Source organism: Urocampus carinirostris, chromosome 14 (assembly GCF_059441175.1).
Source record: "Urocampus carinirostris isolate Australia breed hairy pipefish chromosome 14, RoL_Ucar_1.0, whole genome shotgun sequence".
NCBI classification, from domain to species: domain Eukaryota; kingdom Metazoa; phylum Chordata; class Actinopteri; order Syngnathiformes; family Syngnathidae; genus Urocampus; species Urocampus carinirostris.
The window spans coordinates 33,525,049-33,542,882 of record NC_142362.1 but is presented as its reverse complement, the minus strand read 5'-3'; the positions used below and the strand labels follow the sequence as shown (position 1 = coordinate 33,542,882).

The following is a 17,834-nucleotide window of genomic DNA, read 5'->3' as shown; positions in this document are numbered from 1 at the left end:
GTCAGAGCCGTAATGCACCACCGAGGAATGTCAGCGATTTCGACATGCCCTCGACCTGGCTGTGGCGCCCAGGAATCGGTGAGGCACCTTTTTTGTGAGTGCAGCGCTGCCAAAGACCTGTGGGCAATGGCCGGCCACCTAGGAAAATTCCCGGACTTGCCAGCAAGGACTGGCTCACTCTCGCCGCCATCAAGGACGCCATCTGGACCTCCTTCGAACGTCACATTGTTTGTTTGCTGCTGTTGGTGTCAATGGATTTGTCCAGACCAAAAAACAATCGCGGGACTTTGGCCTGGACAGATCTATTGACACTAACAAAGATGTTAAAAATGTCAGGAAAAAATGTTAAAACATAATATTGTCAGACATAACGAAATTGTGAATATGCTTGATTGCTGTTAAGATTGTCGAGAGGGGTTGTTCAAACCTCACATTGTTTGTTTGCTGTTATTAATGGCAATAAATTTGTTCAAACCAAAAAAAAAAAAATTGCGGGACTCAAAGTCGGGCTTGGGTTAATTTCGTGATTGTGTTACATGTTTTAATGTGGGCGCATGCGGCTTATATACAGGTGCAGCTTGTGTAAGTACAAAAGCGGTTATCCTCTTAAAATGTGGTGGATGCGGCTTATAATCAGGTGCGCTCTATACAGTAGTCCGGAATTTATGGTAGTTTTAAGTCTGTGCGCTTTATAGTCCTGTGTGCCTTATATATGAAAGCTATATCGCAGAACACTATTTGTCAGGGGTGGACCTTTTGATACGGAAAACACCGTACATTGCTTTACTGCCAAATATATATATATATATATATATATATATATATATATATAAAAAAGAAACTCTGAAGAATGATGAAGAATGAGAATGGGGAGCTGCAGCAAAGGGCTTATTGTGGTTTGTCACCATAAGCTTCTGAGTGAGCATGTATTAAAGCTCAGCTAAACAACTTTAATAAATAGTACCTACTAGGTTTTGTATCTTTTGAAGGAAAAGCCGCAATTGCCATTACATACCTTAGTCCAGACAAATTCATGCAAAAGCAGCATGTCAAAAATCAACCAGAAAGTACCATGTCTTATTGAAATAGCCGTGATAATAAGGAAACATTTTTACTACATTATCTTTGTCCCTCGTTTGAAGGCAAACGGATCAGATTGAAGACTATCGTTGGACACAAAAAAATAAAACATTTTTTCCAACTTCCCAACCTTTTGCCATTTTAACCAAATAGACTATGCTAAAAAGCCAAATGAGCAGTGCCTAGTTTCAGTAGTCCAACATTGCCATTTCTCCCCAAGGTCATCCTAGCTCACCCAACCATGAATTATTGAGTGTGAGCAAGTTCTGTGCCGGCTTGCACCACTTTAGACTGCCTTTTTTCCCGAAGTGAATATCCAAACAAAGTGGATTTTCATATCAAGGAAACACGAATATGCATGGAACTACCAGTATTCCTGTAATCAGAGGAAAGCACGATTCTAATCTTTCTCCATGCTTGATTATTTGCAGTAGGTCTTCGAGGAACACCCGCACACCGACAGTTCCTCCAAACACTTTCCCTAGAAAGGAGGATTACCTACTAATACCACAGTGAATCTGACTGCTTCAATCCCCGCCCTTAGAGCAACTCTTAAACATGCTGAAAACCAGCCACTCAAAGGTAAATTGGGTTGGAATAGAAATAACTTTATGAACAGAAAATTGCACAGTATATACTAGAGGTATTAGTGTTTATTATTCAAGAGACAAATAGACTACGAAGACAGGTACAGAGTCTAAACCACAAGCAGCTGAAGGTGGGTTGAGCAAAGGTCATTGCCAGACAGTAAAACGCAGTCGATAAGTCAATGATTCTCCCCTGAGGACATAAAAAGAGACATGTGGGCAGGGGGAATTTATACTGCTCTTGTGCAGCAAGAGTGTGTAAATGGCAAAAAACATCTGCAACAATTAGTTGACAGTCGACAAAAATTGATGATAGAAATAGTCAATAATATATTTCACTGTCGACAATTGTCACAAGAAACGTTTTTCCAACAGAGAAAGGCATTGCTAGATTTCTGCTGTGCATGCGTAACAGCCAATATCATCTCTGTCTCGTAAATTTACATATACAGTAAGACCTCGTTTATCGCAGTTAATGGGGACCAAAACCACCCGCGATATGTGAAAATCCGCTAAGTAACGGCGCACTTTAAAAAAAAAAAAAAATTTTAAAATTTGTTTTAATTATTATTTTTTTAGACCCGGTTAATGAGGAGCAAAACCACCCGCTAAAAGTGAAAAAATAAATGTCATCTCATTATCTGCACCGCCTATCCTTATTAGGGTCGCGGGGGGCTGGAGCCCATCCCAGCCATCTCCGGGCAGTGGGCAGGGGACACCCTGAACTGGTTGCCAGCCAATTGTAGCTGCAAATCACATTAGTTCTCGCAGCTAGCTGCGTTCTTCATCGACACACGTGCCGAGTGATCCACCGCTAAGAGTCGTACAGCTGGGCGATTTTACGTCCGCCCGGGACGATCGGAGAAATTCACGACAGGGTTTTTACCACGGGTGCCGTTCGGTCGCAAGACCCTAACCCGCAGCGCGGGTACTTTCGGGCACGATACGCACGACACCGACACAGTTACGGGGGTCACGCGCACGTCCGCCGCCTTTCGCCCGACGCACGCGGACGGCCGCCTGTCGTCGCACCGCGCTACTAGGAAGTTATGGGGGTAGCCCGATCACGATTGACTGACAGCATACACCAGCCTAACAGCTAGGGTGGGGCGGGTGCACAAGTCAACGTAATTCAACAAAATAAACTGAAAAAAAGCTAGTATCTTAGCGGCTCATTACATTAAAAAGGAATTTATTAATTAAACAAAGAAAATAGAGACCATTCATTCAACTGCAATTCTGTGTTATTTGTAGATCAATAGTTTTTGTCTTGTTTGAATACTCTCAGTCGGCATGGACGTTATGCTCCCCCTAGGGGGCGCTTTTATAAAACGGGGGTGTCGCTACTTCGCAGATTTTCACTTTTCACAGGGTTTCTGGCCCCCGTACTAACAAAAGGATTACTGTATATACAATAAAAAATGTATCATTATACCCATTATTCTTGGGTTTTTATCATTTGCCACATAAATAAATTGACTTGATGCGAAATTTAACCCTCATGTTGTGTTAGGAATTCGCACCACAAACTGTTGTTGGTGGGTCAATTTTTTGACTCAGTCCTGACCACTAAAAAGGAAGGTGTATCGCTCAATATAGGTAATGCTTCATTCTAACAAACACATGCATTCCTAACCATATATTCCCATTTTAATTTTAATTTATGACTCCTCAATATGACATTTTATAACCCTGAAACGGGTCACTGGAGCCCCTAACAAAAAATAAGGGTCAAAGAAAAAATGAATTATCCGTTTATACGACTAATCACTTTGATAGTCGGTGACTAGTCACAATTAAAATACTTGTTAATTGCAGCCCTTAAAACCTACAGCGATGTTAAATGTGTGATGCAGATTGCCGGAGGAATTGTCTCTACTCTAAGCGTAATCCTTCTCTCAACGCACATAGGACAAGGGAGGGGAATTGAGGCGTTCAGACAGGCAGGACTAAAATTAGCAACCGCTGCTGTAGGGCCAGACGTGCTGGGATGGGTCCGTGTTGGAACACATTGCTTCGCTCGCTCGCACGCACGCGCGCGCACACGCACACGCACACACACACACACACATAATCAGAGTTCCACCAATTAGACAACATACATGCAGAGAGCCGGTGTCAACACCACCAGCAGCATACTGTCTGAATTCTGAGAATGACAAAGAGAAAATGTTGCATGTAGTTTCATACTAACACACAATGGACAATACTCTTAGCATACATTAGCAGAGAACAGTGTTCGTACACCTAATCATGGCCAAATTCAATCACTACTTTAAAGACTTTCAAAGCCACTTTCTCCAGTCGCATTAACAGTGTCTGAAACTCATGACAAAAAGTTACCGGACACCATGGCAGACAACTCTGAAACGTTGCCTGCCCGGCCATAAAGTTGCCTGCCCGGCCATAAAGTTGCCGGTCCCATTTTCACAACTTGAAACACAATAAGACTAATCACAAAAAAACATTGTTGCAAAGTATTATGGCTTGATAATCAGAATATATAACAGAACAACACTTTAAAATTAAGTTTACTATAAATCTACTTATAACATTCATTGCATGTATATGACATCGCTGTTTTCCATCTGCCATCAGTATTCAGATTCAGATTCAGATACAGATCTACTTTATTGTCATTCTAGTACACGTGTATACAGAACGAAATGTCGATACATCTGACCCGCACAGTTTCCTCGAATGTACAGTTTCCTCGAATGTACAGATATAAGTAAAAGTTGTATTGTATTATGGCTACGTATAGTATTTTACCATACCATAGTGCCGATAGTGCAAGAGGAGTAGCTAACCAGATGTGCAAAATGGGCATTCAGGTTAACAAGTCAGGTAAACAGTAACATTAACACTGTAACAGTAACGCTGTAAGTACAATAGTGCAGAGAGCAAATGTGCAAGGAGTGGCAAGCTATAAAGAACTGCCAGTAGTGCAAAAAGTCAGATTAGCAGCCGTTAAGATTTAGGTTAACTATATGTTAGATTGACCATTTAACAGTCTAATGGCCAGGGGGACTAGACTACTGCGGAACCTGGTGGTCCTGCACCGCACACTGCAGTACCTCTTCCCAGAGGCTAGCAGAGTGAACAGTCCCTGATGGGGGTGAGAGGGGTCCCCGATAATGTTTTTAGCATGGGATAGGCAGCGCTTCTGGCCAATGTCCTGAATGGAGGGAAGTGTAGTCCCGATTATTTTCTCTGCTGTCCTCGTTACCCTCCTCACACTACCCCAGTCGGTAGCGCTGCAGCCTCCACACCACACAGAGATACAGCTGGTCATGATACTTTCTATGGTGCCCCTGTAGAATGTGATGAGGGAGGGTGGGGGCAGGTGGGCTCTCCTCATTCTACGCAGGAAGTACAGGCGTTGCTGTGCCCTCTTAACCAGTGATGCAGTGTTCACGGACCAGGTGAGTTTGTTTGTAATGTGCACCCCTAGGAACTTGATACTGCTGACAACCTCCACAGCCTTGTTGTTGATGCAAAGTGGGGCATGGTTGGGCTGGTTTTTCCTAAAGTCGACAATGATCTCTTTAGTTTTGTCAACATTCAGGACCAGGCTGTTGTCCCTGCACCAGGCCACCAACTGCTCCAGTATGTACCTGTATTTACTCATCTTCATTCATGCAATGTTTGCATTGCGTTATAGATAGATAGATAGAGATAGATAGGTAGATGGATACTTTATTCAGCCCCACAGGGAAATTCACACATTATCTGCTACAAGCCACGTGAACTCCTGTTTCCACGATGCTTTTGTATGTTTACGTTTTGTAGTGTCATAAATTTTGTTAGCTTCTTTTGAATATTTCTTCTGGGGCTGAGGGCTGAGGCTTGATTCCAAACCACTTATCCATTTTTCTTGCGTTCTCTGTGCGTCTACTTTGGAAAATTATATGCAAATGCACGCCCTTACAACGCTCGGGGAAAGTCCGGAAGCACGAAGTTATTGGATGCAGGCTTCTCAATGGCTGCGGAGTATGCAAATTGCCAAACCAACCGAAATTCCGAAATTTCCAAACCGAACGAAGATTTCAAAATCGGAATAAAGTAAACGTTTGATTTGAAAATAAATAAATAAATTAATTACAAATAAAAGCGAAATATATTTTCTTTCTTTCTTGAAAAACTTGTCGGCCACCCGGGCGGAGACATTTTGTAAGTTATACGCCCGACGTAAAAGACTCACGCCCCGGGCGTCTGGGCAGACGTTTTTTCAGACGCTGGCATTAACCTTGGAGGACCCAAAAGCTATTTTCTTTATTGGAAAATTATGACCCGTGGGGTCTCCAGCTTTAAAAATAGATATCTGTCGTGAATCATGCATTTTGCAAATCCACAAATATACTGGCAATTCACATATGGAATTTTTAATCTTGTTTGTGCAATTATCAAGGCATAAGATTTTTAGATTGAGTAAATCTCAAATATATTTGAGAAATACATATATATGGGTAGACGAATCTCTCCCCATATAGGTGTGGGGTAGTTCTTCCCATGCAATTGACCACAGGGAAACGCTACCATAATTTTTTGAATGGCCCATATAAATGCCCTGTGTCCTGTTAAGGTGGCATGCACTTGTCATCTAGGGCACAACTCTTAGGGACATGAATATTCAAGCATTTAAGGATTTCAAGCACCCTTAAGAAACGTTTATAACTTTCATTAAGTTGGTTATTTTGTGGCACCATAGTGACTTAAGTTTTGCAGTATAGCAGGGTTTTAAAACTACACCGAAATGTGTGTCGCACCTTCATTAGACAGGACTTGCAAACTGTGTAAGGATGGGTGGGTGAGTGAGTGAGTTTTTATATTGAATGGCCAATCAGCTTAAATCTTGGCTGATGGAAACACACATCAGTGGTGAGGGAACCATCTGTTGGATCTTTTCGTTTGCTATTTTTTGGAACCATTTTTTCCCATTAAGAGTGAACCAGCAATAACTCAAGCGTGAAGTAGCGAGCGGTCCCTGTATTTGAAAGGTTATTTACTAGAAAAAAAATAGATTCCAAAAAATTCTTAAAGGGACAGTGTGTATTATTTGACTGCTAGATTTTGCTGTATCGTGTAGTGCAGGTGTGTCAAACATACGGCCGGCAGGCAGGATCTGGCTTTTTAAATTATTTTATCTGGCTCACCATAAATTTCTGAGTAATGCAAAAAAAAAAAAAAACGGTCACTGTCATTTCTATCAAAAGTTATATATATGTTTTTAAATATATACAAACTAAATGCTCTCTCAATTCCTAGAGGGCAGTGTTAAGTTAGAATAGTGTGGAGAGTTGGTTCAGATGTAAAACTGCTTGCACTCAATTATTAAAATAAACTAGTAAACACATTCAAAGACACCCATGAAAATATTTTTTGCCCATGTTTGTGAATAAATGTGTTGTGTTTAGAAAAGTGTTTCGGCATTGCAGTGGTTAGGATTCAGTGGTTAACGCGCGAAAGGTACTCGGTTCAAGAACGGGTAGAAGCATGTTTGCCTAGAGAGGAATGAGCGCCACCAGGCTGAACCCATAAACAGCAAAGACAATGGTGCCCTAGTGTTAAAGGGATCGATCCAACCAACCCAACCCAAACCACCGAACCCAACAAACTGCTTATTATTTCAATCTTTTTTTGAAGTTTTTTTTTTTTTTACCACAAGGAGGTGCTAAATAATACTATTCTAGTCCATATAATGTTGACCTGAACTAAACTATAAAGACCTGTTTACTTCGCTTGATAAATAAATCAATAAATGCCAAAGCCTAGTGTTTGTACATCCTTAACAATAGATCATCAGAAATAATCAACACTTAACACAGGGCAGATGAGCAATGCGTTAGAGTGAGAATTTTGTATTGTTGACCTGAAGAGAACTGTCACCTTTTTCTTCAAGCATTAAATGTCTCGATTTCCGTTTATGAATGAATCATTTGACACAGAAGCCTACATTGTTTAGCAATAGATAGGATCATCAGAAATAATGAACATTAAAGACAGGCCAGATAAACAATGCATCAACGGAAAGTGAAAGTCGTACCAGATGAACATTTCTGGATTGTCGGTAGAGTACTATTCTGCCAAAATGGCAGCTTAGCAGGTTTCAAAAAAAAACTTGACCTTGAAAATGCACACCTCAAAGCAGACCACCGTAGTAGAAAAGCTGAGTGCGAGGGGAGGGCACAGAAGTAACGGGTGCATTAAAACTCAGCGCTAACCCTGAGACCACGGCTTCTGCATTCAAACGCTGATAAGATTTACATTTTGGCTCGGTAAAAAACGCTGCGGCTTTTCTACAGTAGATACCAACGTCAAAAATAACAAAACGCCCCAAGCAACTAACTTTGTCCAAAATAATATGGATAGTAAACCAACTACCAATGTTGCTATCCTTTTAATACTATGTCACGTTCCTGTTTGTTAACAGGCGTCGCACTCCCTAGCGGGAATCTCCTACGTTTTCCGTCCACGTATTTTTAATCCCAGCTCAACATCAAAAGGCTGGCACCGATTCAAAGACTATATGGATCACCCGGGTTTTGGCCGCAGTTCAGCTTTGGAATGACGGGGAGTCGTGACCAGCAAAGAAAGCCGATGAACACGGAGAAGAGAGGATGAGGCTTGATAATGTTACCTAACGCTGAATTAAAACAAATTATGTCATTTCAATAGCTAATTTAGATTCAATATTGCACACTTAAAATCATCATTTGTGTGTCTGTGTGTGTGTGTGTGTGTGTATTTTGCCTCTTCATCAATTGCACATGTTTTGAGTCTTCCTCCGCTTTAGGTATCAGAAAAGAACCTATTTGAAAAACAAATGCAGGAACAAAATATACAGCAGTGTTCTACCTGTATTATATCATCAAGGTTCGTACACCTTTTTCAAGGCCAAATTCAGGCACTTTTTAAAGACTTTCAAAGCTTATTTTAGATTTTTTCCAGCACCATTTTAAAAAAGAAATCTGGTCTTAGTCACGTGTTCTCCAGAGCCACAACTAAAACTGCAATTTACATAAGCGATTTTAAATCATGCGTGTGCATTTATCAAGCCATATTCTTAAATATTTAGTAAATCGAAAATATAATGTGTGGATCTGAACAATATGTGTGAAATTATTTTTGGGATAAAAGTGTTGTGTACAAATGACAATAACAGGTAGCGTACATTTTCAGTTACAGGAAGTTCTTCCCATTAAACATTTCCAAAGGGAAACAATCTAAATTTTTTTATGCACGGCCCATAATGAATGTCCATAATTGATACATAATCCTTATACACATTTCATGTGTATTAAGGTGTAGCATACACCTGTCCACTTGGGCGCAACCCGTTGGGGTCGAAGAAGCTTCATAGCACAATTCCATACAAACTAATGCCAGCTGCAGTTAAGGGGAAAAGAAATGCAATGGCAAAACAAAGCCATCAGAGAGCAGTGTGGGCATCACTTTTAAGTAGAGTTTTTAAGAAACATGGCAACCATTTCAAGCATTACACCTGAAATTCAAGCAACAACATTAAAATAAAGCAATTATCAAGGATTTTCAGCACTCGTGCGAACCCTGTTTCAAGATTTCAAGTGACACGCGCGCGCACAAGCACGCCCACCCACACACACACAAGCGCACACACACACACACATTCGAAGATGAGCCATTAGCTCAGTTACTGGTGTGACCAGAAAAAAAGAATCCCACAAGAAACAAAAAGAGACTTTTAAAAATAATTGATTATTATGAAAGATATTACAGAAAAACAAGGTCGCAGCAATTATAGTCATTTACCCTCTACTAGAGCAGACTTATCGACCCATTAGTTTTACACAGATTAAGAACACTGAGTAGTACAAACCAGACAAAACAAGAAAACAAAGGGACGCAAAAAATATTCTTACTGAGAATCAGGGATGCACAATTAACCGAAATCGAGATTGCGATGTGATGTAGTGCGATAGTGCAACCACATAACACTGCGTTTTTTTCAAGGATTCAGAATTCCAGTTTGTTTTTTGAGTGAGTGTTTGGCCAACAACAATTGTCACATTTCGCCGGCCAATAACAAGCAGGTTTTAATGGCACCAACCAATAAAGGCGAGGCAAAGTTTGCAAGATGTGTGTGCACGACTTTGAAAGGGTGGTATAAACTGCCAGTCAGGCAAACAGTCTTTGCACAAATGGCCACAAAGTCATACGCCTCAGCTTGTAGCTATCGTGGCTCGATACATTGAAAATAAATCAGTTAAATCAGAATCCGAGGAGTCAGAAAAGTGCAAAGAAAAGCTGATCCCCTGGATTTGTATCCTGTCCGGGATTTGACAAGGCAGTGTCGGACGGGAAAGCTAACAGCTAGGCTAACAACCTTATGCCAACTGCTGGACGTGGCTAGTTACCAACGCCAGATCTATTACTCATTTAACGGGTGACTAACTACAGTGTAGCTAGCTAGCTTCTCTCCAAATCTTTTTCTTACACTGAAAGGAGTAAGTAGCACTCCAATTTCCTTGTACAGTACTTTTGTATAATGACAATAAAGACTATTTATTTAACTGGAATTCTGTTTTTATTTGTAGATCTATAGTTGTTATTTTGTTACAGTCGTATACTCTCAGTCTCTAAGGACATCATCTCGAGGTAAATTTGCATGTCACTATGTTTAAGTTCTCCCTAAAAGAAAAACAAGCACAGAAATGCACTTTACTTGTAAAATCGAAAATCGCATTGAAATACAATAACGGTCTGGAAAATCGCATTTAGGTTTTTTTTTCCAAAATTGTTCAAGACTACGGAGGATAACATAACAAGCAGCAAAAGCTGTCGGTGCCCTTATACAGTCCCTAGAATTGTGACATGACATAGCACACTCCAACTGAGTGTTCCTTACTCTTACTCTTGTTCACAAACGCAGAGTACTTCATGATATTGAAACAATCATTTTAGGGAGAGTACTACGTTTCATGTGAGGGAGCAAACCCCTACCCAAAAATAAATAAATTTAAAAAATATATTAAAAAATGGCCTGGGTAGGCATGTGCGCCAGCAGGCTATACTTGCCTGGGACACACCACAGGAAATGTTACCCTAAAACCCACTTGGTTTTAGGGTAACATTCTAATGAAAGGGTAGCTGCACTTGTGCAGATTGAAGCGACAACCAACATACAGACAAAATACATGGCAAAGCAGTGAGTCACATCCAGCCGACTGTCAAGCCTGTGCACGCAACCCACCTAAAATGATTGCACTATGGCTCTTAAGCGCACCAGGGACACATTTAGAAGAAAAAAGGAAGGAGAGATACTAATGCACATAGTGACACATTCAAAAACAGAAAGAAGTGCTTTGCAGGGAAAGTAGGCATATCTGAAGCTTTCAAGTAAAGATTTTTTTTCAAATCACTTACTTTTCTTTCAATAGGGAAACAGAGGAACGACGGTGGGCTTGAAGTCTGTGTGATCCTCTGGGCCCATGGGGGGCACTGCAGTGGAAAACAGTCCCTCTGCTAATCCATGTTGGGCTAATTACAGCTTTGATCCTTTGGGTGAGCAATAGGCGGGAGGGAGAGAACGGAGCTTCACTGACGGTTTCTTTTGACTGTCACACTTCAATTACACCTGTTTGACCTTTGCACATGCTCTTGATTCGGTTTACACTCAACTTTACATCTATCCACCATCACCATACCACCCTAATTACAGGCTGAAAACAAAATCCCCAAAACATTTCCACTACTCAAATGTATTAACATAAAGGCAGTTTCAACTAGAGATGGTGGAATATATTCATATTTGTAATGTAATCCAAAATCCCAGAAACGCAATGAAAAAGCATGAAAGGAAAAAGTGCAAAATTTTGGTTTAGGCCGCGGCTCTTCTGCTGTCCACCAAAAAGTGGATCTCCAGTTGACTATTGCTGCAAGCCAGAGCCAGCAAAAGTTTAAAATGGAGGAGAGGGTGCTACTTGGTGGATTTTTGGATATCGTGTGGGTTTTGGTCCACATTATTTATCTTTGAAAAACAAATTACAGAATCTAGGTTTCACCATGCTCGACATGTGTAAACAGCCATCTACATTAAGGAGTGTAATTGACTCGCAGTTCTTTTCTTTTCTTAACAATTTTTTGCCTAGGCAAAGGCCTGCAACCTACTGAAACAAGCCACTTTTGAGTCGCTACCCAAAAGTTGGGAAACACTGCTCTAGAGGGATGTCGTGAAAGGAAATGCGTTCCCAGCTGAATTAATGTAAAAATGCCACAACTGTTTACACTGACAAACATGACTAGAACATAACTACTCCACACCGAGAAGTCTCCACTAATTAGCTGTCAAAAGACCAACACGTTGTTAACTAAAACATAAGATGACATTTGGAGTCATGGCAATTGGAGTTGGTATGACAGCCATGAAAAGAAGCAGGGTGACATGCACACCAACGTGCAAAGGAATGCCCGATAGGCAAGACAGGGGTGTGACATTTACCATTACACCCGTGTCTCATACCTGTGGTGTTAAGAACACTGTACTTGCAGTCCAAAAATTGCTAATGAAACCTCAAACATCTAAGATTGTTAGCAAGCATTATCTAACCACGGCCCAAAGTCTGACTTTAAAATAAGTCTAGCATTCTGTTAAAAAAAAACCTTTCATGACTCAGAAATAGATAAGAAATGTGGTTTATTCTAATTTGCCATTACGGTAACATACTCAAAAATGGCAATGGATAATTAAGAGTAAAAATTCACTTTGAAGGAATTTAGGAAATACTCTATTTTCCCAAAACTTCAGTTTGCAAGCCGCCAAGATGACTACAATTCACACATCCGTCAGCGCTTGTTTCCAACCAATCAAAATGTGAGGCTGCCGATTTAGGTCGGCCATCTTTGTATCACAAACAATGCACATGTGATCCACACGCTTGTACAGTTTTCTGAATCAAAATGGTTCAATGATGTGTCTGGGGCACTTGTAATGTAGATCGCTTAAGACTTATGGGCTCTCTGTAAGAGAATGGACTTGAACCCAGGTCTCGCATCGCCTACGATTGACAGGCTGTTGCCTTTTTGTATTAAGTATTAGAAACAACCCAACTCATCATTGTTATTATATGTAAAATCAACCATCAAGATGAACTTATACAGCCAAACCCCCTGTTTTCACACCAACATTTTACAGTAACATGCTGGGACAATCAGTTGGTTACATTTTCAACTAATTCCTTATAACACAGCACCCTATCTGCCTCAAAGCATGGTGTGTAGCTCCTCCCTGCCACGTTAATTTGGTATTTTACCATGAAATAGAAACCTGGACACGCCTTAAAAAAATCCAGAATGGGTTTGTTCAAAAAATAGGTGAGGTTACATTATCTTAAACTCATGAAGGTCTGTTAGAAGAGAAAACAAAGTGTATATACCCTGCTTTACATACGCAGTAAGAGTCCGTCAAAGCTGACAAATCGGAATCTAGTTCCATTTGTAGTTGGTACGGAAATTCTGACTTCCTCATAGATCGCCAATATTTTGCATTCGGCCTGACAATGTCTTTGGGCACATTAATGCCATCAATATAATAATTGAAGCCCTTTTCTATCGTCTTTTGAGATATGTTTGCATTGCTGTCAGATGTATAAATTCATGTTCGCAACACATTTTCATCCTGAGATTCTGTGCTCCAGCCATTTTTTTCCAGGATAGTTGAAATTGATGACCTTTAACTTAAAATCTGTTTTATAAACATTCCTTTTGATATCGAACATATTATTTCTTTACGTAACTGCAATGTTGGCCTAGTGCAACTTTTACATCAGAGTGGCTTATTCTGGAAAATACAAGAGTTTGTTAGTTTTTATTAAAATGAAAAAATAAAACATTTTAAAAATTATATATTTCGGAAAGAACATGCATAAAACCAATAATGTAAATGTAAAATATGGGGTAACAACTATGACGTTAGGGACAAAATGGACAGTTATTAAATCAAAATCTTGTAGGCAGAGTACTTTTTAAATTAAGTACTTCCGTTATTAATCTCTAGGTTGAAAGGGTAAAAAAGTTAATTCAGACTTATTATTCTTATTTAATTTATTTCGGGCAAAAGGTAAAATGAACATTACAGTGGCAAAAAAAAACAATATCAGAAGGGCCAAAGAGTCTATATAAGGCGCACTTTTCCCTATTACAGGTGCATTTGGTAATTTTAGGCTACCATGGTACCCACATAGAAAAGCAAAGGTGGAAGATGTCTTTTGTAAAAGAAGCTTTTAACTGCGTTTGACAAAAAAAAATGTTGGATTGCATTGATTCTATGCGGCGTGTTTAACGTAAGAAGCTTTCATCAGGCCTTGCGCTGTCAACAAAAGAAGATTTATTTTTGAAAGCTCACCTTAATTCATTTCCAAAGGGCTGCTAAGAACAGGTGCCATTTGTCAATGGAGAAGATGCAAGCCAGGAGACAGATTAAATGGGTAATTTGGAGTTTCTGTTCTAATATAGCCTACTGTCTTAGCGATAGTTCCTAAACACAGCCACAGGGACAAGAGAAAATGAGGAAGAGGGAATGATGATGATGAAGATGATTGAAGGTAAGCAGCAGATGACGTGAAATCAATTCCACGTTTTTGCCATCGATGTTGTGATTTCATAGACCTGCCTACGCTGAGGTTAGGGGAATTGATAAATCCCATTAAAGTTTAGAAGCTAGTAAACTATAATTACTTTGAGAACCAAAGAACCATTCAAAGACGAGTCTTGTTCCAATGATGACAAAAAACACACATGTAGAGTTTAATGCAGAAGATAGATAGCCGATACTTTATGATCATCCATCAGATACATTAGTTTCTTAGAGAAAAAATACACATCATCACGATGAAACATTGTGTGATAACATGCCTTTCTCAATCATCCCCCTTAACATTCCAAGGGGTTCGTTAACCTTTTTTATGGTTAAAATGTAGGAACTTTTCAAGCTCTATCAACGCCATTGTTTCAATTACTCTAGTACCCTTAAAGGAAGAAGTCCAGCGCCAATCAAAAGGATTTTTTTTGTTGACTTTGATGACTAAAATAAAGTGGCTATCTTTCTTGTGCGATTTTGATCTGTTCCTTTGTATGATCTTTTTGTGTCAACCATCTGCTATAAACTCACATGAATTCTGCTATTCTGCTTTTACTATACATGCGCAGATTTGCCATGTCACAATTGTTTAAGAACACGGAAAGGGGTTAATAGGTGTAGGGTAATGATTTTGTCCAATAAAAAAATAAAGTACTGAATAAGGTTTCTTCATTTTCCTCATGCTGAGTTTTTGGAGTATTTCCTTACCCTTATGTAGGTTTAAGATCAGATGGTGTAATAGTAATCTGTAGTTTGCAATAGTCTGTGGTCTGTGCAGCCCTTTGAGACTCCTTGAGATTAAGGGCTACAAAAATAAACATGACTTGACTTGACTTAAAAAGCAGAAAAATTACCCAAATTTTGACTCATTTTAATGATATTGATTGCAATGAAGCAAAAAAGCATTCAATCTTTGATCTTAGAAACTGCTGATCTTTTGCTTTTTGTTGTTTTATTTTGCACTTGTGAGGCCCCTTCTCAACGTTTTTTCCTCACGCTGATGTTTTGAGTTTTTCCTTGCCCACATGTTTGTTTAAGATCAGGTGATTGTGTAATTGTAATCCTGTGCAGTCCTTTGAGACATTTTTGTGATTAAGGGCTATAAAAATAAATGCGACTTGACTTGACTTAACTTATTTCAGTTTATATTTTTTGCGTGTTTTTCAGATCTATGTCTACAGTGGTTAAATTAGAATTATAAATAGTTTTGTTTGCATTTTATCATTTATATATATATATATAGCACAAAGGACTTAAGATTTTTCATCTATATTTTATTGTTTTGCATTTTCAAGGATTTTGTGTTGTTCAACTTTTAATCTGTTTCGTGTGTAAAAAGCTTAAATTGTTTTGTATTTTACAATTTTTTTTTATATCTGTGAATATCTTAATTTATATTCAGTGATCCCCTGCAAAACATATGAATTTACTAATTATTAAACAATTTGGAGCATAATGTTTTATTATTATAGATAATACATTACTATTTATTCAGTTATTTTTTAATATGAGAAGCTGTTAGGGAGCGAAGAGGGGCTTCACATGTCAAGTCGATAACGAAGACTGGAACCACAATCATTTTAGCACCATTTTTTCTTTCTTCATTTAAAGACTGATAGGAAACACGACAATGGAAAAAATGCAAGCATTTTCAAGCACTTCACCCAAAACTAAAGCATTACCTGACTTTGAAAAAACAACATTACAAGTCAAGCATTTTCAATGATTTCAAGCACCTGTACAAACCCAGCTCGTAATATGCATCTAATTTCATATATACTCGTGAAATGACTACTTTCCTGTAAGATGAAAACTTTCCAGATAACATCAGTTGCATTTTCTTACCCTGCCTCTCAATCAAGATTAAATATTTTAAAAAGTACTGTACTACTAATGAAATGTGTTGATTTTGTGCTATTGTCCCCAACAGTGGAATAGCTGGCTACATCTTTCATTACTTGCTATTTTCATTATGTATTTATTTTATAAACCAAGCTATGTATGAATTTAATACGTTTTCAAAATTGAATAATTCACTCATTAATGTTAATTATTATTGGTAATATATATTTTTTTAAAAAATGTGACGAACCATTTGGGAGTCGAAAGAGATGGTTCCGTGAAGAGCCGGAATTCCTATCACTGGTTGGTGACGTTTATTTATGATCACTTAATAAGGGGAATTAGGGAAGTGAACGTGCTCAGGAGGTAAAAGTCTTAGTCCCAAGAAAAGCGCTCTATATCGCAGGTTTGATTCCCAGCTTTGCAGAGTTACATTTTTAAGGGTCCTTGGGCAAGACACTGGAAACACTAATGCCTTTGATAAACAGGTAGGTGCATTGCATTGCTGACTCCCTATCAGTGTGTGTGTGTGTGTGTGTGTGAATGGGTAAAAGTGAAGTACATTGTGAAGCGCTTTGGGAAGTCTTCAGTGACTTGAAAAAGCGCCTTGTAAACGCAAGGCATTTAGCATTTACAATTGTCAATAAGAGCAATTGGCTGGGGTTGACAGCTGTTTATACAAATACATTTGGATTTGATTTTTTTTTTTTTTTTTTTTAAAGGTGGGTGACAATTGCACTATAACAACAAGATCCAATTTTGACCTGATCATCATAGTATTTCATCAGTATTACTACTTTTGCAAAACAGCTGCTAGTACGTAGTGCAGGTGTACCTAATAAATTGTCCCACAAACGACGCGTGCCACGGTGGCAAAAAAAGAAACCTGCTCGTTGTGTACACGGAACTGCACAGCCTTGTGTTACCATGACCACTGTAGTTTTATTACATTTTTAAATAAACATTAAGCGCCTCTTTCTATCACTTGATATCTATTCCGTACTTCCAAGTCAAGTCGTTATTTTCGCGTTCAGCGACCCGTCGCGGCTAGCTAACCACTTGACTATTTAGCCTGGCCCGCATAGACGTCCCCAACATTCGGTCGTGACCAGGCCGAACATCATTCGCCATAGATTGTACCCTTCCGCTATATCCGGATCTGACATTTTAGGACACCGCGCTGTATAAAAACCTATCTTAGAAACCTAGTGGTAACGCTACAAGAAAGGTTGTGATACCCTTTTCCGCTATTTATTTTTCAGTCACGAGACACCCACCTGTAGTGACGTTTAGCGGTCGTTTGGCCTCGGGGAATGGCAAATAGCAGCTGTCTTAGGGGAAGGCAGGCAACCCTTTTCGCGTGGAATCAAAGAAACAATCCAGAGCGGCGCCTGCGTCCCGTGTGTTTGTGTTGTGCATGCACTGCGACGGTGCTTCAAGCGTCGCGCGATGCAATTGGTCGAGGTGACGGAAGTGATTCCGGCTCTTTTTAGAGAACCGGCTCTTAAAGCTTCCAAATGATTCTTCAGATTTTATTTTTTCAATTGGGAAATTACTAATCATAATCAAAATTATGCACCAAATTCTATAACTTTAGAAATTTAGTACTATGTTATAATAGCCATTATGGTTTCGACATCAAGCAAAACTTTTACCTTATTTAAACTTTAAAATTTTTTATATGAAGTAAACAACACAGATATGACGCC

At 39.3% G+C, this 17,834-nt stretch overlaps 1 protein-coding gene and 1 pseudogene across 5 annotated transcripts in view; both read right to left on the bottom strand.

The window, feature by feature from the left end:
• The window catches only part of hycc2 (hyccin PI4KA lipid kinase complex subunit 2), a 65,923-nt gene extending 48,375 nt beyond the window's left edge, over positions 1-17,548 (bottom strand). For 4 of the 5 annotated variants that reach the window (XM_088352364.1, XM_088352361.1, XM_088352366.1 and 1 more), the window contains exon 1: positions 17,403-17,548. The gene's annotated coding sequence lies outside the window, so the exon portion shown is untranslated. Of the gene's footprint in view, positions 1-11,072; positions 11,205-17,402 lie in introns of all 5 variants that reach the window. The other variant, XM_088352362.1, reaches the window with a different exon arrangement.
• Positions 2,345-2,490, bottom strand: LOC148353221 (5.8S ribosomal RNA; annotated as a pseudogene).
• Positions 17,549-17,834: the final 286 nt, after the last annotated feature.